The sequence below is a fragment of the Sodiomyces alcalophilus genome (genome assembly GCF_042370955.1).
Source record: "Sodiomyces alcalophilus JCM 7366 unplaced genomic scaffold ACRALscaffold_1, whole genome shotgun sequence".
NCBI lineage: Eukaryota > Fungi > Ascomycota > Sordariomycetes > Glomerellales > Plectosphaerellaceae > Sodiomyces > Sodiomyces alcalophilus.
Genome location: NW_027263532.1, coordinates 9,422,473 through 9,446,682, shown reverse-complemented (window position 1 = coordinate 9,446,682; position 24,210 = coordinate 9,422,473). Strand labels below are relative to the sequence as shown.

The 24,210-nt window shown below is 37.0% G+C and overlaps 1 pseudogene across 1 annotated transcript; it reads right to left on the bottom strand.

Annotated features, from left to right (window-relative positions):
• Positions 1 to 8,462: 8,462 nt before the first annotated feature.
• ACRALDRAFT_t37 lies at positions 8,463 to 8,537 on the bottom strand (annotated as a pseudogene). The gene has a single exon. The product of its transcript is annotated as a tRNA-OTHER (tRNA).
• Positions 8,538 to 24,210: the final 15,673 nt, after the last annotated feature.

Here is a 24,210-nt window from a genome sequence, read left to right as displayed (position 1 = left end):
GGTCGCTATAGTCTTATCCTAAAGTTATTAAAGGTCTTCGTTTACTTTAAATACACGCTTAACGGACGTTTTCTATATTATCGGCTTAGGGATCGCTTTCGGTATCGCGGAGTTAGGTATTAATTAAATTACCCGCCCTTATTCCTAGTTATCTAAGCTATCCTTTAGGGCGTCCTATTTATAACAGGAGAGCGTATCTGCCGCGAAGTTCTTAATACCTTACCGGTACTTTAGTATAAAGTTAAACTAGGCTAATTTACTAGCCTAGCGGCTTTGCTTTTCGGTAAGGGACCGTTTAGTTATAAAGTACTCGAGGGCCTTATAATCCGATAATATTATAAATTACTCGTAGCTAATTAATTCTGCCTTCTAGGCGAGTATATAGCTTATAATTACTAATATCTCCTTATCGTAAATAGGATAATTATACTCTGCCAGGGTAAGCTTAAGCGAGTAAAATATAACTATATAGCGACGTCCTAGCTTATTTACTTAGAATAGGATACCACCTAATATATAGCCTAAATAATTAGTCTTTAATATAGTCTTACGGTCTAGGTTCTATAACTATAAAACGGGTTCTATTTAGAAGAGTCGTTTTAGCTCCTTAAAGGCGGCGTCTTCTTCGGCCCCCTACCTAAAAAGCCGATCCTTCTTTATTAATGCCGAGAGGGGGGCCGTGATACCTATAAAATCATAGATAAATATCCGGTAATAGTTCGCGAATCCTAAGAAACTTCGTACTCCCTTTACTAAGGTAGGGGCCTCCTAGTCACGGATAGCCTTTAACTTCTCGGGGTTATAAAACACTCCCTTATCTACTATAATAATAAAGCCTAGATATTTTATTATCGTTACGCTAAACTTATACTTAGTCGGGTCTAGGTTTAGGCCGGTGTCTATAAGCCTATATAATACTAGCCGGACCTCCGCTTTATAGTCCTTATAAGATTTACTAGAGTAGATTAGGACGTTATTAATATATATAGTAATAAAGTTATTAAGTAACTCCTATAGCGTTTAGTTAATATAGCGTTAGAAGGTGGCGGGTACGCCGCTTAGTCTAAAAGGGTATACTAGCTACTCCTAGAGACCGAAGCGCGTCCTTAAGGCAGTTTTACTCTTATATCCGGGAGCTATACGGATCTTATAGAAAGCAGCGATTATATTAAGCTTCGTAAACCACTTAGCGCTAGCTAGGTTACGCAGGGTCTTAGTGATTAAAGGGAGGGGGTTGCGATCTTACTAGGTAATCGCGTTTAAGGCTCTATAGTTATAATAAAAGCGTAACCCGCCCCCCGGCTTCTTTACGAATAGGACCGGCGTAGCCGCCGCTAAGCTATTAGCTCGTATAAATTCCTTATCTATTAGGTTATTAAGCGTCTTCCGGAGTACTAGCAGCTCCTCCCTTAATATACCGTAAAGGGGCTCCTATAACAGGGTCGGCTCGAGTCTATCGGGACCTTATTTTAGGGTGATTTCGTGGTCGATACCTAGTCGGTAGGGGGGTAAGCCGTTAGCCTTATTAGGCATAAAGAGGTCGCCGAACTCTTATAGTATATTCGCAGGGATATAATCCCGAGGGTCCACTAATTCCTTTTTACGGAGGGCCTTATCGATATCTCATATATTAACGGCACGGATTAAGGCGTTAAACTCGTCTCTTTCATTTCCCTTTAGCCCCCTTTTTATTTATCGTATTATAGCCATAAACACCGATCCCGAGACTAGCCTCGGCTCGCGGATAGCTCGTATATTAGCTAGTTTTTTTCGCCTACTAATCGCAGGTTAATATCGGCGACTCTATAGTATAACCTATAATTCTTCGCGTAATATATAATGTTATTATATTCTAGCCACGGCTTCTCTAAGAATATATCCTAATCTAGTCCCTTTATTATATAGGCGAAGACTCGTTATATATAGCTGCTAATCTTAAGCTCGAATACGGCGATCCCGGCGCTAGTAGCCGGCTTAAACATATTAGAGAATCCTTTTAGTAATCGTTGCCTTTTTTTAACTAATAATAACTAGAGTCTTTAGGTAAAGCGTTTATTTATAATAGCATAGCAGTTATAACCCGTATTTATAAAAGTATATATATCTCTTTTATTTACTCGCGTTAATATTAGGGCTAAATCGCTACTAGCTAGGTATTTAAACGCCTCCTACTCCTACTATAAAGCGGCTATCGGCTCTAATACCCGTTTTCGCGTTAGAGCTATTCTTTTTCTGACTCTTTATTATCCGAACTATCTAAGCTTATAATAATATCGTTATCCCCGGCCTAAACCTTCGCTACGCGGGTACCCTTAGGCTTTAAGACCTTATCCCGAGACTTATAGTTTATACGGATATATCCCTTTTTCCTATACCCCTAGTACTCCCGGTTATCGCGAGGTTAGTCTATAATCGTGTTAGGCCGGACCTAATTAATCCCTTTTATCGCGATATCTTTATTAGCGTCGGTCTCTTAGCTCCGGGTTTAATTCGGTATATAAGTATTCCGGCTAATTAGGTATAGGCCTTCTAACTTCTAGGCGATACTTTAGACTTTAGTAACCTAGTTTAGATAATCGTGGGGTAACTTCGCGGTGACTAGGGCGCTATATAGCTTCTAGCTTAGGGCTCCCTTAAGGAAGGTAATCTTCGCTAAGTCTACCTACTCGCTACCACCTACTTAGGTAATCTATTTCTCGAATTTCGGTAGGAACTACGTGAAGGTTTATTCCTTACGCTATCTAAGGGAACGTAGCGTAAAGGCCGCGCGAGGCTATTCGTTCTGGTCCTTATATATACGGTCTAGGTAGGTAAGGAACGACTCTGGGTCGCGGGTACCTCCCGGCCCCTTAGCGGCGTAAAAGGCTAATACTACTTACTAAGCACTCCCCTCTAGGTATAAGTTAATATAATACTATATTTCGGCTCGGTTATTAAATAAGTATTCGTTTAGTAATAGCTTATTATATATCTGCTATAACTAGGTAGTATACTCTATTCGCCTTCTACTAAACTTCGCGGGGTATAGTAAAGGCTTAGTATATAGCGGATATAGTTCCTAATATAGTTCTTATAGGACTTTAATTTAAGGAGGGGGAGTAAAGGTCGCTAGGGTAGGAGGGCCCGCCACCGACTCCGCGGGTATATTTATAAGGGCTGCCTCTAAGGGAGGCGCGAGGTTAAGAGTAGGTTACTATAGGGCCTAGGCGTTCGCGAGACTATTTATAAGTTATTAAAGCAGTTTTTATTATTAAGATATCTATTCTTATAAGGGACCGACCGTTATATTAATAGCTTCAGTGATTCTTCTATCCGTCCACTTAGCTAGCTTAGCGGGGTTTATAGGACCGCCGCCGCCTAATAGCGCGTTCGTATCTAAGTCTATACTAACGTAGCGTGTAGGGTTCGCTAAATTCTAGCTATATAAGCGGCTAATTATAGGTTAATTATACTAAGTAAGGCTGAATAATTATATTAGCTAGAATTAAGGAAAGGAAAGAAAAAGATCTATAAAGCAGTATAGGATTTACTAGGTTTATATAAATCCGCAGTAAAGGCAGCGGGAGGTCCGAGCGTCAGATCTGCGTGCTAATTAGCGGTTCCGGCCTTATACCGGAACTATACTTTCGAGCGGTCAACCCGTCATATTATCCTTCCGGACTTAGGGACTTCTTAGCGGCCTTTAGCCGTTTTATTAGAATATCGCGGGCCTTTATATTAAAATATCCGTTTACGTGGAAAGGATCTATATACCCTAGCTTATTACCCCGGGAAAGAAGTAGCGGCCGGTTATTAGCGTTATAGATTAGGACGGATATCCTTTCGCTAAGGATATAGTTTAGTAAACCTTTAATATCTAGTTAGAATTCTATAGAGTCTAGGGTTACGTTCCGTTCCTTAAATATGACGAATCTATACTAATACGGCGGAATAGTAACCTTCTTAGCGGCCTTTAATTGGCGTCTAACTAGTGAATATTTAGCGAAGATACGCGCCGGGACGATAAGACCTTTATAGGACCTAATCTGGATAGCGTCCCGCGAGTTAAGGATATCGACCTTATTTAGATAGTTAAATTCCTACCTAAGGAGCAGACCGGCTTTTAGCTTAGGAACTACCTAAGCCTTTACGTGTAGTTATCCGACTCGGGGCTAGCTATCTACCGTGCCTTATACTAGCAGGGTAAATAAAGCCTATCCGATAATATCTAAGGTACCCACGCTATAAAGCGTAGATCTCTTAGACGTGTCGACTTCCGTGTTAGGAGGGTAAGGGAGAAGGTGCTAGCTTATAACGTATCGCGAGGCACCTAAATTAATATAAGCTTCGAAGGGAGCGCTATCTAGGGTTACTCGGACTTAGACCCTTATATATATATATAACTATATAGGCCGCCTACGGGGTCTATTACTTCCTATAAAGCGCCTTTAATTAGCGGGGAGTCCTATCCGCTTTATTCCTTTATTAGGAATAAGTAGGAATAGGACTTTTTATAGTGGAGGGCCTTATTATTAGATCTTATTAGCTTTCTGCCCTATAAAACAGATTATAGTACTTAGGTATAAATCCGGGTTTATCAGCGACCTAGTATAGTTAATTATTACCTTTATCGGCCTCGGCTTTATTATCTATAAGGTCCTTGGAACTATTAGACTCCTCCTTAAAATAGTATAGGTCCTCTGGTTGCTTATCGTTTTTATATCCCTTATCGGAGACCTTATTATCGATAATAGTGTTTATAGGGTCCCGGGATAATTCCCCGCGAAAGTTCCGGTTACCGCGCGCTAGTTAATCGGATATATTATTAGCTAAGAGCCGTTAGCCGTGTTTGTTTACGTAGCGATTTAGCGTTCCTAGGGCTAGCAGGGCGTGGTTATTCTAACGGAATTATCCTGGTCCTAGCGAGTAACGTTCCGGTAATAGTAAACGATAATCCGGTGCTAGGGAATATTATTCGGGCTACGGTAAGCGGCGTAGAGCCGGGCTACCGCGTTAATCCGGGTACCGGGGAAAGGGCGAATATACCTAGGAGGATTAGTTTAATATCGATATCTATTTAATCCGTGGTAGGGTTTATTAGGTAATAAGTGCCTTTTAGGCTGTATTAGTATAATTCCGGTATTATGCTGATATTATACTAGCTAGGCTATTTATACAGTCGGTTACCGCGGTTTCCGGTCCGGGACAGGGAATAGTGTTTACTATGTTAGCGTCTAAGCGGTCCTATATAAGAGCTAAATACTTACCTCTAGGTTTATTAGCTATTTTTACTAATCGGATTGCCTTACTCATAAAGACACGGATATCGTGGCGGGTAACTATATTATTTAGGGTGTATCGCTCGTGTCTTAGCTTATACTCGGCTTCCTTTTAAGGTAATCGGAACCTTTCTTATAAGGCGGTCTTTTATTCCGTAACGGTTATTATCGTGGTAAGGTACGAACGTTATCCCTTATTAAGGCTTATAAACTATACGGATACCTCGCCTAATAGATAGCGGGCTTATCCGCGGGGAAGGGACTCGCGGTGCTAGGCACTTAGGCCGGTATATTAGTCTATTATATTAGTAAAGCGGAAGATATCTATATAGATTAGTTTAGTTCCTTTACTCTTAAGATCCTAATTAGCAGTAAAGTATAAGGGAGGCTTAAAGTAACCTAGGTTATCGGCCTTAAATCGGTATATTTAATTATCGCGCTGGCTAAGGATAGCGAGTAAATCCGATTATTATATATATAGGTATAGTTCTAGGTGGTTTCCTTAGGAAGGACCTACGCCGGGAGGGCTATGCGCAGGGGTATTATTGGCTAGAGGGGCTGCCTAGTGCTATTAGTATTCCGGATTACCACCTTTGCTAGTTCCGATATCCTCTATTTAGTTATAAGGGTAATATATAATATCAGAGGGTATAGGGCTTATACAATTATCGCGGTAGCTTATAGTATCGGCTTAATAACTTTCCTAGTCGGAGAATAGTATATAGTCGTTAGGTGTTAGGGTATAGTTAGACGTTCTTTTAGAAGGTTTAGCGTATTTTAGAGAAGGGCTTTCCGCTATATCTTCGGGGAAACTTCCGACTAGGCGTTCGACTATACTTAAAGCGGGGCGGATTAAAAGCGATTCCGTTCCCTTAACCTCAATCTTTAGTTCTACCGGCGGAGAATCGTGGCTAGCGGTAAAGGGGGCTCGCTCCTTTTCTTTTACTATACTACGGGGCATAACTATAGACTTATAAAGGTCGTTATAGTCGGGCTCCTTTTTTAGCTAATTATAGAATACCTTTATAAAAGAGTTATAATAGGTAACCTATTTAGCAGGATAGGTTAGCTAAGGAGGCAGGATAGCTTTAGAGACTCTTCCTTTAGAGGCTATAGTATAGCTAGCTTTATTAGTGCTAGGGAGGTTCCCTACTTACTCGGCTATAGAGAGGAGTAGCTAATATTCGGGTATAAGAACCTTTTCGGCTATATCTGGATAGGCGTTCGTTATTATAGCGAGGGGATATACGCCTTTTAGATCCTTTAGTGTAGGGGAAGAGTCTAGGAGAACGGGGTAAAGAGTGTCGGTTATTATTAAGCGGGTTCTACTATAATGCTATTTAGTGTTTAATAGGTCGTTTTAGATACGGGCCTATCGGATAACTAGTACTCGTGGACTCTTATACTTATAGCTTACTCGCCTAGTCCTAATAAAGGGGAGGCGCTTTACTTAGTGGACTACGGGTAACTAGTACTATTTTAGCTATATGTCTATTTAGGGCGCTATATACAGCTATTTAACTAAATAGGGGTTTAGTACGTAGACCTTTATATATCACGCTAGAGGGCTAGTAAACATAGTAAAGGGTGTGTGGGTAAGTAGTTCCTTATCGGCGCTATTAGGCTATAGCTTAATAGTCGCTGCTTATCGCCTAGTCCTATTTAAGGGGACGTATTCTATTAACGACGGATAGTTACTTACCCTAGGATTATATAACTAGAATAGTCTACACGGTCGCTTAATAGGATCGGTACGCGAACCTTACTAAGATCGAATAATCTTATTTTAGTTACTACTATTTAATATACACTAACTGTATTTATGTCTGGCTAGCTAGTACTATATGACCTACGAGAGGATTTAAGTTAGGTAACCTTAGGGTGCGATAAATAATATATAAATAGAATAGATTCTTTAAAGTAGAGGGCGAGGTTCCGGCTATATATATCTACGGGGGAACCTCGGGCTATCTAAGGCTAGGCGCTATACTATGTATAGTCCTAGGACGGCGCTAGCACCGGTCTAGCGCTATACTAGTTTAGTGCTAGTATAGGGCTAGCACTAATCCAGCGCTATACGGGTTTAGTGTCTATATAGTGCTAGCACTAATCTAGAGCCATATAGTTTTAGGTCCAGGTATAGTGCTGGATAGTGGTGCATAGCACTCCGCGTAATAAGTAATATCGTTATATTCTATCTAGGGTTTCCCTAAGACCATCTTATAATCTAATCATAGTATTATATAAGCGAATAGGCGTTATATATATCTACTAATCTTATAATCGTATATAGCGATACCTAAGCTCCTAGTAATCCCTATAATATTAAAGAACCCCGAGAAGGGTCTTTTAGTCTTATCGACTTATAGGAGGTAGAGGGACTTTATAAGACGTTCGCTTATAGCTATATAATAGTTATATGCATTTTATTATTTATTTATTTATTATTTCTTACTCCGCTATTCTTATCCTACCTTAAGTAGTTAGGAGCCAGAATTCTGACTATACGGTCCTTCTCCGATGCCTATAAGGGGGAAAACCGTAGTATAAGACTTAGGGAACTAGTATAGGACTTAGATAAAAACCCCTATACTCTCCTCTTAGGATTAGTGCCTCTGCGGGGCCATAGCGGCCCCGATACTAACTTATCTACTAATATAAAACTCGTGGCTTCGGTACTAGGAAGCCTATAACGTGGCCCGTAGCGGCTTTAAGGCCGACTATATACTTAATTTTAACGGCGCGCGCGTGGTTATCTCTGTTTGTTTTATACGCCTTCCGTGTGCCCTAGGGCTAACCCCTATAGGCCCACTTATAGGCGACTTATATAGTGTGTGTGCGCTTCCTAGGGTTAAAGCTGCTAAGCTTCCCTTACTCTTTCTATAGCTATAGGTAAAGCTAACACGGGCTACGTACCTATATAGAACACTTACGTAATAGCGTAAGAGGCTGCCTCTATATTATAGAAGAGACGCCGCGTATTTTACTTACGCGCTTAGGGATAGCGCGATACCGTCTTCTCGTTCTTTATAGTAGGGCGACTAACTCCCCCGTGGCACCTATTAACGATTAGCGAAGTCGGGCGGAAGGTGGGTCTAACGGGCCCCCTATTTAACCCTTATCGTATATACTAAGGCAGATAAGGGCCCCCTAGAATAGGATCCGAGTAGCGTAAAAAAGGAAAAGGGGTTCCTCTTTTATATACGCCTCTAGCCGGATTTAAACCGACCCGGTCACCTTGACCGTGTGCTAGGTGTACCACCACTATACTATAAAGGCTAGTTATATACATTATCTATAAGAGTAGTAATTAACTTCTTATTTATCTACGCTTATATAAAAGCTAAATAACTACTACGCGACTATAATATAAACTCTTTCTAATCCCTTTATTCCTTTATAGTAGGCTCTAACACCCGTTTTTATACTAAAGCTATTTTTTTTCCGAGTCTTTATTATTATCCGTGACTCTTATATAGGTCGCCTTATTATCCGAGGTCGCTAAGGCCTTAGCTATATAGCTCCCCATTTAATCTTCGGCGTCCTTCTTCTTTAAACGGTATTTCCTAGTAAGGTATCCCTTCTTTCCGTAGATATAACACTTCTTATCTCTTTTCTCTTAGTCTATACTCGATTAACTCCTCCTATCTTTATATCGCTATTATTATTATTATTATTATTATTATTATTATTATTATTATTATTCTCTTACTCCGCTCTTCTAACTAATCTAGGAGCCTAGCTTAGGCTATACGGTCCTTCTTAGTTAGTTATAGGGGGGAAAAACCTGTATAGGTAGAAAAACCTCTGTACTCTCCTTATTAGGATCGGTGCCGCGTCGGGGCCTCGGGGGTCCCGGTGATAACTCGATACGTATCTGGATTATACCTCTAGTCTAGTGGCTAACGGGAAAGTAGCAGGCTAGGGATTTTGGGTTAGCCTAGGGTGCGGTATACTATACAGGAAGCCGAAAGAGGACTATAGCGGTCCTGTCTTCCGGGAATTCTCCTTATATCGGGGTGGCCAGCTTTATTTACACCTTCCTTTTAGGCGGGGGGTTTAGTAGGAGCTCCTGCCTTTATTATATATACCTGCCGAATTCGGTAGCCTTTTACCGCTATAGTTAGGTTAATTAAAAGTTTTAAGGGCCTCCGCCCTTCTTTTTATTTTTCCTCCTTTAACCCTCTCGCGATATTATAGGTTTGCCTACGAGCTACCCGCCCCTTTATTTCTGTCTCCGTGCCCGGCTCTATACCGTAGTTACTAATAATGCGTATTTAGCGGCTTATAAAAAGATAGGGTTGTTTTAGTATTATCTATTTATAAGTAGTAGCGTGGGCGGGAGGCTAGTGGTTTTAGGGCGGGCTAATAAGATAGGTTATAATTAAATATATAATAATAATAATTAGATTAATTAATAAATAATAAGCTAGGACCGCTATTATAAGTAAAGGGGTGCTATAGGGGGTGCGTGTTAGTTCCGGGTCCGGTACTAATAGTTTCTGTTAATATCTGCTATTAATAACTACTTTATTGTTATAGGCAGAGGAATCAGGAGCAAAAAGATATATATCTTTATACTAATTTACCTATCTTAATACCTGATTATTAATACAGGTAATTAGTATAACAGAGATACAAGGTATAAGCAGAGATAAAAAGTCTATTACGCAATAAAGAATCTACTACGTAATATATTACGTAATAAAGAGTCTACTACGTAATATATTATATAATAAAGAGTCTACTACGTAATAAGAAAGTAGTCTATTACATAATAAGCAAAAGCTTATTATTACTACTTTAAGACTAGTCCCTCTATATACTACTTATCCATATATATCTACTTCCTCTCCTTCTTCTTTCCTCCTTTTCTTACTCTTCTTTTAATAAATTACTATATTCTACTATTACTATAGAATATTACTTCTATTCGATTCACTTAGCCTTTAATTCCTTAAGCCCCTTTTACTATCTCCTTCTTTAATCCACGGCTTCCAGTCAAGCTTATAGATTTTATCTAAACTCTTATAGGTTTTAAGCCCGGCAAGCTTAGACACACGCAGGCGCCAGGTTTTATAAACCCCTTTATTCACTATTTAAAGCTCGAAATCCATTTTAAAACTAACGAAGAAGAGGTTCCCTTCCTACTAATTCTTAAACGTTACGCTCTTAATATAAGAGCTTCGCCGATTAAGCTTCTTAGGAGTATTTAGTACTTTCTAAATTAAAACGGACTCCTTCGACTAATAGTCTTAGACTCTCCTCCTTTTCTTTATAAGGATAGTCTCTTCGATCTCCCTTATAACGATTATCTAGTATCCTATCTCGAAAAAAGGTAATAAGAGTTTATTTATAAAAAGGAGATCTATTTCTTAACTCCTTATTATATCCTAAATAAAAATCTTCGACCTTATATCGACTACTAAGAGCCGTACTTTCGAAGCCAGAGAAATTAAGGAAAATATTAAGTAAAATAAAAGAAATTAATAACTTCGCTATCCTTCTATACCTCCTACTTATCCTTTTCCTTAGCTAAAAAATAGCCTAATCGACGAGTTAAAGATATTATCGATCTTACTAATAATAATCAGGATTAATTTTTATCTTAAAGTAACTTAGGTCCGGGTATTTACTCTCCTGGATTATCCTTTTAGGAATTACTCTTATACGGCTCTTTTCTATTAGTCGCGTTCCTAATTTATTAATCCACGGCTCTTTTCTATTAGTCATATTCCTAATTTATTAATCCACGGCTCTTTTCTATCGGTCGCGTTCCTAATTTATTAATCTACGGCTCTTTTCTATTAGTCGCGTTCCTAATTTATTAATCCACGGCTCTTTTCTATCGGTCGCGTTCTTAATTTATTAATCCACGGCTCTTTTTTATCGGTCGCGTTCCTAATTTATTAATCCACGGCTCTTTTTTATCGGTCGCGTTCCTAATTTATTAATCCATGATCCGTTTTACCGGTTCTATGATCTATTCTATCGGTTCCACGATCCGTTCTATTAGTTTAATCACCTTTTCCGATTAATAGAGGTTACACGGTTCCGTTTTATCGGTTCCACGATCTATTCTATCGGTTCCACGATCTGTTCTATTGGTTTAATTACCTCTTCTAACTAATAGGGGTTCTTAAAATTACTTCTTTTCGAATCGATCCGATTATCTATTATAAAGAAAAAATCAGAAAAACATAAAATCATAAAAATAAGTATTAATAAAAGCAGGAATTAAATATATAAAACAGCTATATCTTTACCACTACGTTACTATTCCGTTAAGGTATATAGTGACTTATAATTAACTAGTATATATACTTAGTTATAGTTAAGTAGAAGTCTTATATATTAGATATTATCTATAAAAATCAACCGTTTTAAAAACCGTTTTTAGTTTCTAATTCCTTTATTATTCGTGTTATAAAAGCCCGACCTTATTCTCTATCTTTATTTATTTAAAAATAGGAAATAACAAAGATATTAAAGAGATTTCTATCTCTAAACTTCGAGGTTAAGAAGGCTATAAAATATAGACTCTTAATATTAAAGCTTACTTCTTTCGAAAGGGAAAGCTTTTAGAATAGGTTATAGCTTTACTTCCGGCTAACCCTTCTAATAAATAAAGAGAGGAGTCCTTAAAAGCTATAGGAGATATCTTATCTACCTTATTAGCTAGACCTTTAACCCACGTTTATAACCTTAACTCCCCACACAAAATATAGGAAAGGCTTAAAGAATTATATAAAGCTAAAGGCTTCTAGGCTAATTACGAGGTCCTACGTTCACTATTAGACCTTATAGTATCTGACTTCTCTAAGTTAGAAAATTTTCTGTATAAGGTATAAGAAAAGATAGTAGAACTATAGACCCGTAATATAGAACTATTAGATAAGGTTATTTTTGCCTGGATCTTAAATAGCCTTAATAATAGATATAATTCTATAACAAGTTAAATAACTTAAGCCTTATATTATAATATTTAAGAATATTCTCTTAATAGGCTTATAGGCGAGTTAATCGACGCCTCCCGTAAAGTAGAACGCTCTAATACTACTTTACTCTTAAATAAGGGACGTAAAAAGTCCTTAAAACCTTAGAAAAAGACTAAAGGAAAACACTATGACTATTATAATAAAGCTAGTTATAATACCGTCGATTACTTTAAACTATACCCTAAGAAAAAACCTAGTTGGTTTAACTCTAGAGGGGGCAAAAAGTAAAAGGTCTCTAAAGAATAAAAGGATAAAAATACCGGATCTAAATCCGTTAATTTATCTAAAAGAGATCGGCAGATTTTAAGTCTTCTATCTAAAGGTGACTAGTTATCTAAAAAAGAGTAAAAGGTTATAAACCTTATATCTTAAAATTCAGACAAAGAAAATGATTTAAATGACTCTGAAGTTATTAATATTATATAATAACGTTAATAAAGCCCTGCTATTAATACTAGAGAACCTAGTATTGATAATGATATTATTCTTAAGGATATATATCCTCTACCTATCTATACGGAAAAAATAGATATAATAGAAGATAAAGAAGAACTACTAAACTATTAATCTTCTTTATATTAACTATAATTCACTGATTTAAATATAGATCGAATAGTGGAAAAAATTCACGAAGTTTAGTTATCTTCGTGCCTTTTAGATCTCGAACAGAACTTCTGTATTGATAGTGGAGCTACGTCTTACGTTATATCTAATAAGGGATTATTTATTTCTATTAAATCTATATCCAGAATAGCCAAATAGGGACGAGCAAACAGTATTTTAATTACTTAAATTGGAGATGCCCTAGTTAAATTTAAGGATACTAATAAACAGCTTTTTTTAAAAGACTATTTATATATTCCTAAACTAGGCACTGATATTATTAGTCTTCCTGTTTTAGACACCGAAAATATTCGTGGTCTTATAGGTAATAAAAGACTAGTAATTTTTAATGATAAGTCCTTATTACAATACACTGCTGCTTTATTATATAAAGGTCTTTACTAGACCACTGTACGGGCTGTACGCGTTAAAAAATCTAAGCTATATATATCTGATGATAAGCTTTAAAAACAAAGGAAACGGAATCTAAAAAGAAGATCCCTTTACTTAAAAGATACGCTATCATTATGGTATGACCGACTAGGCTATATAAATCCTAAGGTCTTAAGCAGTTTATTATAAAATACCTTACTTCTAAAGGATATATATATATCTAAAGAAGAGTTATAAAAAATAAATAGCTGCTATGCCTATAAAAGCATAAAACCTATTACTTTAGCTAATAGGTATTCGGTTAATAAAAATAGGAAATATACCTATTTAGAGCGTGTTTATATAGACCTATATGGCCCTATTACACCCGTAACCTATAACCGAAAACGCTGGATCTTGTTAATTTAAGACCGATTAACTACATATATTTACGTTATTTTATTACCCGATAAATCTAAGGAAGTTGTTACTAAGGCCGTTGCCGAATAGAAGTTATAAGTTGAAAATATATCTAAAACCACTATTAAAGAAGTGGATACCGATAGGGGAAGCGAATTCGTTAATGATTCGTTTAAGCGTCTTTTTATAAGCGCTATATATTATATTAAACCCCCTTATACACACGAACCTTAAGGCTCTATTAAAAGAGTAATAGGGATTATAATTATTAAAATTAGGACTCTGTTATATTATTTAGAGCTACCTTTTTACCTTTAGGGAGAAGTAGTAATAACTATAGGTTATATTTATAACCGAACTCCTAATTTAGTTATAGGTTTTAAAACGCCATATGAGCTAAAGAATAATAAAAAGCCTGATATTTTAAATATTAAGGTATAGGGGTCTATAACGTATTATCATAATACGGACCCTAACCTTAAAAAATTAGGCCCACGAAACCTACGTGGTGCTTTAATAGGCTTTAATAATTATAACTATAAAATATATAATCCGGATTTAAAAAGAATGATCTGGGTTCGAGATATGTATATTATTAAAAATCGGTTTTTAAAATCTTTAATATAGCGCGAGGAGTCTGATTTAGTTATACTAATAGATTAGACTATAACTTCCCCTTAAAGCGATCCTATGGAAAATACCTTTATGTAAAAGGAAAATAATTTATAGGCTACCTCCTATAATAGTAATAGGGCTCTAACCGGGACTATAAATCCTATAAAAGACCCACTATAAATAGGATTATTAACCTTTTCTAAAGGTGATAATAAGACTATTAAATATTCTAGGAACCCTTTAGATAATCTAGAAGTGGTGCTTCCACCTTTTACTAAAAAGGGAAGCTATAAGGATTTTATCTCTAAGTCCTTAGATTAATTTATAGATTAAAGAAGTAAGGCCTTACTATATCTATTAGAAGATACCCTATTAGGAAGTTTTTAGTAGCTTACTATAGAGTCTATACTCTTGACTATAAACACTATACTTAAACCAGCTATATATAAATAAGCCTTAAAAAGCCCTAAAAAGATTATTGGATAGAGGCTATGGAAGCTGAGATTCAAGAATTAAATAAAAGAAATACCTGGAATATTATTGACGTTAATACACTTCCAGAAAAGGAAAAACGCAGCCTATACGTCTTAGGGGGACGGTGGGTCTATAATGTTAAATACGATAATACGGGAAAACCTATAAGATATAGGGCCCGTTAGGTTATATAAGGTTTTAATTAGGTACTCGGTATAGATTACCTCGAAACCTTTAGTACTGCCTATAGACCAGAAGGCTATAGGTTAGCCCTTATCCTTAGAGTGCGTCTTGGTTAGAAATTTAAATAACTAGATGTTATAAATGCGTTTATACACGCTGATATAGATATTAAAAATATCTATACTATATAGCCTATTAGTTTTGAAAACTAAAATAAGGCTAATAGTCGAATGTGCACCCTTAATAAGGCACTATATGGGTTAAAACAAAGCCCTTGTTTATAGTATTAATACCTTACTAAAATCCTAAATAAATTAGGAGTAAAGGTATCGCCTATAGATAATAGAATCTTTATGTATTGTAAAGATAACGAAAAAGCCTTATTTTTATGTCATGTTAATGATATAATTATAATAAGCCCTGATAAAAAGACTATAAATTAGTTCTATACGGAATTATCTAAGGATATATCCCTTAAAGATTTAGGAACCTTAAGTACGTTTTTAGGCTATTAAATTACTATTAATTCCGAGAGGAAAGTAATTTATATGAGCTAAACGGCTTATACCGCTAGAATATTATAAAGGTATAAAAAGTAAAACCTTAAATCGGCTGATACTCTTACTATTATAAAAATAACTTTGTTTCCTAACCAGGGAACTGCCTGTTAAACTGATATAAATCAATATCAACAGGAAATAGGGGCATTACTATATCTATCCTTATATACTAGACCCGATCTAGCTTTTATAGTTAATAGATATGCAAGATATATAAGCAATCCTTTAAAAGACTATTTTATGGCTTTAAATAGGATCTGGGCTTATTTAAATACCTATCCTGATATTAGTCTTATTTACGATTGTAATAAAGACCTTAATATATTCGGTTACTCTGATTTAAGCTGGTCTGATATACCAGATGACAGAACCTTAACAGGCGGCTATACCTGCTGTATAGGGTTAAATAATCCTATAAGCTGGAATTTATAAAAACAAAAAACTTTAGCCTTATTATCTATAAAAGCCGAATATATGGCTTTAACTGAATCCTGTAAGGAAGTCGTATATATCTATAACGTATATTAGGACCTTATTATAGGTCTTAGGTTAGATATATTATTATAAACTCCTACCGTTTTACTTAATAACGAAGGAGCTAAGAAAATAACCTAAAATCCCGAATTTTATAAAAGAGTAAAATATATCGATAGGTAATATTATTACTGCCGTTAATTATACTTAGATAGGAAAATTAAACCCGTATATATTAATACGGATTATAATATAGCCGATATATTAACTAAGGGTTTAGTAGCTCTAAAGTATAAAACCCTTAGTGGCTATATAAATTTGGGCATTATAGAAGAACTTCTAATAGAATATAAGAAGCCTGATTTTACCTTGTTAACTGAATTTAAATATTAATAGTTAATCGATAAATAAAATCAGAGTAATTATGGGTTTTTTATTCCTAAAAAAGGAATTTTCCTATAAAATCAGTGGGTTTTTTACTTATATAGGTTTTCCTACTATAAATATACTTAGGACATTTTTTCCCTAGTATTAGGGTTTTTTACCTAAGTAAATATCACTATTAATAAGTATAAATTGCTTTTGAGCTTCTTGTAACTAATAAGAAGAAACTAAGAAAAAGGGAAATAATACCTCTTATAGCAGCTATTAAACTAATCTAAGCTAGATAGTCTAGCTTACGAGGGGGTGTTGATATCTGCTATTAATAACTACTTTATAGTTATAGGTAGAGGAATCAGGAGTAAAAAGATATATATCTTTATACTAATTTACCTATCTTAATACCTGATTATTAATACAGGTAATTAGTATAACAGAGATACAAGGTATAAGCAGAGATAAAAAGTCTATTACGTAATAAAGAGTCTACTGCGTAATAAGAAAGTAGTCTATTGCATAATAAGTAAAAGGTTATTATTACTGCTTTAAGACTAGTCCCTCTATATACTGTTTGTCTATATATATCTACTTCCTCTCCTTCTTCTTTCCTCCTTTTCTTACTCTTCTTTTAATGAATTACTGTATTCTACTATTGCTATGGAATATTACTCTATTCGATTCACTCAGCCTTTAATTCCTCAAGCCCCTTTTACTATCTCCTTCTTTAATCTACGGCTTCCAGTTAAGCTTGTAGATTTTATCCAAACTCTTATAGTTTCTAAGATACCTCCTAAGAAAAAGCAGCCTAAGGAGAAGGGTAATACTCGTTACTATAAGGCCGGTGCCTTACGGGTTTTACCGTGGGTATTCCTGGAGGTACCCTTAGGGTACCGGCGTGATATTAATAGGTTACTATTTCTAACTATAAATAGATATCTTAGGTGCACTAAGCGTCTTAGAGGTAAAAAACCGGAGGATATAAAAGTATACGCTAACACTACTAGAAAGGGAGCGGTATACTGCTAGTATACTAATAGTCGTCGAACTTATAAGGATATAAGTCGGTCTCGTGGTAATGACTCGGTGGTACTTAGGCAGTGGTAGCGGGGTTCTAATAGTTAGTGTAGGTCCCGGCTATAGCTCTAAAACACTAGTAGCGGGTCCTTAAACGCTATCGGGCGCTTATAGCGGCTATCGCTAAGGGTGGAGACGGATCGGTTATAAGTCGTGTCCCTAGGGGTGCCGAAGCTATGCCGCGCTAACTTTAGGTAGGCTCGTGGTCGGCTTATAGCGGCGGTGGCTTCCTTTAAGCGCGCCGCTAGGCGTGCTTGCCCCGCCGGCCGCCGCCGCGGCGGAGATATATCGCTATTATAGTCGCGAGTATAGTTATTATTATTACTATTATAGGGTGCTTAGCTAAACTATAGTCTTATAGCGAGGGCTTTAAGTCTTTACGTAATACTTTATACCTTTATTACCTAAGCGTAGTAGTTATTCGGGAGTTTCGTAGTAATTAACGCGGTATAAAGGCGGCAACTATAAGCTCCTTCTAGGAATATAATCTTTATAGTATTATCTTATTAACCTCTGCTGGCAATAACTGGTTATCGTTTAAGGCTAGGTATAAAACTTCCGAAAACTTAGTCTTCGTGCTATTATGGCGTTTATAGGGTAATAGCTATATAAGGTTATTTATCAACGTCCTTATATATACAGTTAAGGTAATTAAGGAAGTCTTCGGGATTATATTAATTATCGGTTCCGCCTATAGCCTAAAAGGAGGCGATAATATGGCGGGGGGTTTAGTAAAATAGGCGTTAAAAGAGTATTATATTTCCCGCGAGGGCTCTAGAAAAGATATTAATAGAGTAGGAGCTTCTTGCGAATCTCGGACAACTAGCTCGCGTACTCTAAGCGTTTACTATTAACCTTTTATAGTAAAAGGAGTGCCTTAGTCCGGAGGTTTAAAGCGGGCGTTAGGTCGGGTAAAGGCGTTGGGGCAGACGGTTAAGGGCCTTATATAGCCTTTTCCGATAATATAGTAAGGCACGGCGTAGCTATATACTATTAGTTTTATATTACTTATAGTAGCTAGTTAATAGCGTTCTGCTACTCTTGGATCTAGGTAGTTAAGGTTATAACCTAAGTCTATTAAGGGTTAATAATCTCCCTCCTTTACTCCGTAGCCTTAGGCGACTCGCCCGCTAGGCGTGACGAAGCGCTAGGAGGTGGATTAAAATAGTAGTTTATCTCTATTAGCGTAGTATATAGGTTTCGCTAAGCTTTAGATATATAAGCGGCTAGTTATAAGTTATTTATAAGGTAAGGCCGAATAATTAAATTATCTAAAGCTAAGGAGAAAAGGAGGAAAAGGAGAAATCTCTATAAGCGCTTATGACCTAAATATAATACCGCGGCGACCTAATAGGAACACGATATAATTAGTCGGAAGATCCGGTGCTCTACCGGATTATCTCCACGGGGTTAACCCGTAATACCCGGATAGATATACGACTATAAGGCGAAGAAGAGCCCGATAATATTATAGTAATTTATGGAGCTTAAGTAGTAACCGGATCGGTGTTTACCGGTATTATATACCGGTTATAAAGGAAATAATGGTTCGGAAATAAGCAACTCGCGCTCTATACAGTCAGTATTAAAGACATCGATAAGGCCCTCTAGAGTAAGTCCCCGGTTAACCCCCGGAAGTATATCCTAGAAAAGATCCTATAACGATTTCCTGACTTATTCTTAGAATTATAAACGAACTGCCTCCCTCCTTACCAACCTAAAGTTAACTATAAAGTAAACCTTATACGAGGACCTAATAATAAGGAGCCAGAACTAGCCTAGGGCCCTCCCTATAATATATCTAGAGAAAGGCTATTAGTCCTAAGGAAGACACTTACCGACCTAATCGATAAGGGGTTTATATAAGCTAGTAGCTTTACTACTAGGGCTCTGGTTTTATTTATAAAGAAGCTAGGAGGTAGGCTACGATTCTATTATAGCCATTATGCCCTAAACGCGATTATATAGGGGGACTATTACCCTCTCCTACTAATTACTAAGATACTCCGGAACCTAGAATAAGCTAAGTATTTTACAAAGCTTAATATAGTCGCCGCTTTCTATAAGATCCGAATAGCCGCTAGCTATAAAGCGAAGACCGCGTTCCGGACCCGATTCGGCTTATTTAAATAGTTAATATACCCCTTCGGACTAAGTGGGGCTCCTATATCCTTTTAATAATATATTAATAAAACGCTTTAGCGTTACCTTAATAACTTTATTACCGCGTATATCGATAATATCCTCATCTACTTAAGTAAATCCCTCCGCGATTATAAGAAGGAGGTTAAACTAATACTATAATCTCTAAGCGACGCCGGGTTAACGCTTAACTTAGTAAAATACGAGTTTAGCGTGAAGACTATAAAGTATCTAGGGTTTATAGTTAGCGCCGGTTAAGGTATTTTATACGATCCTAATAAACTAAAAGCGATCCGAGAATAGGAAGCCCCGACCTTAGTAAAGGGAGTCCGAAGCCTGCTAGGCTTTATAAACTATTACCGTATATTTATAAAGAACTTCGCCTATATTATAGTAGCCCTAATATAACTAATAAGAAAAGACTAGGCGCTCTCCTAGGGTCTTAACGAGTAAGCGGCTTTAAAAGAGGTTAAGAAGAAATTCCAGGAAAAACCGATCTTATAATGATAGGTCTTAAGTAATAAGACCTTCGTGGAAACCGACTACTCGAGATTCGTATTAGGAGGCGCTTTAATTTAAGAAGACGAATAAGGATACCGCTACGTGGTCGCTTATTACTTATAGCGACTTATAGGAGCCGAGTATAATTACCCGATTCACGATAAGGCGATATTAGCGATTATAGGCTATATAATATACTAAAGAGCCGAGCTCCTAAGTTATAGTCGCTTTATAATGCTATCCGACTATAAGGTATTAAAGTACTTTATAATAAAGAAGATATTTAATAAAAGATAAAGCCGATTAGCTAGCGAGTTAGCCTAATTCCACTTTATACTAGAATACTATAAGGGTGCCGATAACTATATAGCCGACGGCCTCTTATAAAGGGAATAAGATAAACTAAAAGACTTCTTAGACGAACGGGAATAGGCATAGCATATATAATTAATCCCGGAGACCTTCATTCTAATAAAAATACATCCTCTTCGCGAGAACCTATAGGTATTCGAAGCCGATAATAAGCTATAAAGACTATAGGACTCTACTATAAAGGAGGATAACTCATACCGCCTAGCCATTGAAACCGTATCCGGAGGCGATTAATAGTTTCCTGCTTTATTAGGTCTTTAAGCCTAGATCGCCGAGTATAGGATTACCTTATAAAGGCTATTAACGTTCCGAGACCGCCTATAAATAGCGGGAGCCTAAGAACGGAGCACGCTACGAACTTAAGTAATCCAGGCCATATACGACTCCACGATTAGAGGCTACCTAGGGCGAGAGAATATAATCGCTCTTATAATAAGACGCTTTTTTTACCCAGGAATAAATAAAGATATATATAGGTTTATATAGAACTATAATATCTATAATTAGAGCTATACGTAGAGGAATACTAAACGGGGACTCTTAAAGCTATTTCCGATCCCTGAACGAATAAGGAGCGACTTATTAATAGACCTTATAATAGACCTACTACCCGCGGGAGAGAAGAAGTGCAGGTACTTATAGGTTATAACCGACCGATTAATAAAGGCTATTACCCTTAAAGCGATAGACTCTATAAAAGCCGAAGCTTATACTAAACGGTTCCTAGACTATTACTTTTAATTCCATGGTATACTTACCTTATTTAAGTATAAGCGATAAAGGCTTTAATTAAACGAGTTATTTCTCGCGGTCTTTTATAAACTAGCTAGGATCGCATAACGATGAAGTATAGACTACCACCCCTAGACCGATAGCGCTACTACGTAAGCGAATTAAAAGGTATAGATATGCCTCCGAGCTTTTATTCATTACGCTTAAGACAATTAGGATAAGCTACTACCTATAGCTTAGCTAGCGTTAAATACTTAGGAAAGTTTAATTAAAAAGATAAGCCCGTTCTTCTTAGAATATAGTTACTATATTAACCGGTCTAGATCCACGAAGATCTAAGTAGCGATAATTAGGAGTTTATAGCCCACGACCTGCTCTGTCGCCTCTAAGAAGCCATAGAGTTCGCCTAAGCCATAATAGCAGCCACTTAACTATAATAAAAAGAGTCCGTGAATAAATATCGTATTCTTACCGAATAGTTCCGAGAAGGCAACCTTATATAGCTTTTATATACGAACTACTCTACCCCGTGACTATCACGTAAATTAAGCTAGTTATATTAAAAGTATAGAGTGACTAAAGTTATTAACCCGTATATAGTGGAACTAGATATACCTTCGAATATATGCCCGAGGTTTTATATAGACCTCTAATAGCTTGTAAGCGAGGACCCGCTTCCTGGCTAAGTTCTATACGACCCTAAACCTAGCCCGATTCGTGACGGCTTAGAAGAAGATAAATAGACTATAGAAGAGATCCTATACGCTAGGAATAGGAAAGTAGCTAAAGGCGTAATAAAAGAGGCGTTAATAAAGTAGAAAGGATACGCTTATATATCCTAGGAACCGACGGAGTCCTTATAAGAACTAAGCGTCTTAGAGTATCATAAAGATAAGTATAGTCCGATTAAGATTAATAATAGACCCCGTAAACGTTATAAAAAGAAAAAGGGTTATAGGAAAGGTAGTAAGGATTAAAGAAAGGTTAGCATAATAGTAAAGCCGCCTACGTTAATTAAATTAGGGCGGATAAGCCCCGCCCTTAGCTACCAGGTTTAGGCGTTAAGATTAATATTATTATAACTGCCTTATAACTATTATTGCTTTTAGGGATAATAGGAGATAGTATAAATAACGCGACCTTAGCTTACCCACCCTTTTTCTTTCCCTTAAAGGACTTAATATCCTTTACTTTACCATCTATAACCTCTATAATAGTCTTAACTACCTATATAAACCGGTTAAACCGGTATAGGCCTTTTACCCTTATAAAAGTGATTATTATACTAGGAGCGGGCGTAATAATAGTAGGAGGCGCCGTGATGGCTATAGGTCTACTTACTATAATATAAGAGTCCCTATAGAGGGGGGGGGGGGGGGGGGGGCGGTAATATATACCGATAAGCGAGGCTTACTGGCTCCTAAGTTAATAGGCGTCGAAATAGACTTATCCTCTTATAAAGTGCTAGAAGCCTTTTTCGAGACCCCCGATGCCTTCTAAAAGGCCGAATAAACCGCTATAAGCGCCTTTATCGCCTTAGGGCTATAGAACGGGTTATTATTAACTACCTGTAGCGCCTTTAGGAGTGCTATTAACGGACTAGATATCCTAGGCGGAGGAGGAAGGTAGTTATAACCGCCCTTAAAGTAGTTATAGTATTTAGGGTTAGCTAACCTTACTCCGGGTCCTGATTAGTCGTGGTAGCGCCGCCTATCCTAGCCGGAGGTAACTACTTTTATATAAATATAGCAGAAGTCCTCGCGGGCTCCTCTAGGAGGATATGTTATTTTACGACCGCGTTTTACGGAGCTCTTAATCACTATAAAAGTATCGCCCACGGAACGCTTACCCTTAGCCTTAGCGGCTCGGGCTAGCTAGGCTCGGCGGTCTATAGCTAAGGTAGGAGTAGTAATATCCTTACTAGCCGGGGCGGGAGCAGGTACCTCCTTACCGGTATTATTATTATTATTCTTAGCCCCCGATATTATATATAAGTTAGTAAAAGTCGGGCGAGGCTTATAGGAAGAATAGGAAGAGGTACCTTAGGGGCCAGAGATAATCCTAAAAGCTTAAAAATCTTCTAGAAAAAGGGATAAAAGCTTAGAGCGATAAAACGGCGTGTAAAGGAGTCGTGGGCGATAGAAAACGTATTACTAATAGAAATGGATATTATTAAAGAAGAGAAGAAAAACAGAACTATAAAGGTAATAGCGAAGTTAGTATTATCGGTATAAGTAAGTTATATAGTTAGGGAAGGTATATTATAAGGGCTCCTTTTATAGAAGGAACGACCCTATAGCCTGATTACGAATAATAACACTATCCTTATTCGGAATATTAATTAATCGTATAAACTATAAAGAGACTCGCCTCGAGTGCCCTTTAACGAATAAAAGGGCCTATAAAGGGTTATTTAGAAGGAAAAGAGCTATTAGAGGTCGTTATTTAATTAATAAAGGGTTATTATTTAATTAAATAATAATGCGTTACTAACCTATAGCGAGAACTAATAACTCACTAAGGGGAGGAGGGGGGTAATATTACGGGTTAACCCCGTGGATATAATCCGGTAAGGCATCGGATCTTCCGACTAATTATATCGCGTACCTAGTGGATCGCCGCGATATTATATTTAGGTCGTAAGTACCTATAGAGATTTCTCCTTTCCTCCTTTTCTCCTTAGCTTTAGATAATTCAATTATTCGGCCTTACTGTATAAATAACTCGTGACTAGCCGCTTATAGTTATAGATAGCCCGAGGTTCCCCTATAGTTATATAGACTAGGAACCTTATCCTCTCCTTTTAGAGAATCTATCCTATTTATATATTATTTACTATACCGTGAAGTTACCTTACCTAAATCCTCTTATAGGTCTTATAGTACTGGCTAGGCAGAGATATATACGGTTAGTATATATTAGGCCTCTACATCGCGGCATAGACTGTTATTATTATTAACGACAGCAGGGGCGGGGGAGGGGCCGGCGGGAGCTAGGGCTATAGCGGGAGCTACTATAGATAGGGAGGCGTAATAATTGCTAAAAGCTAAC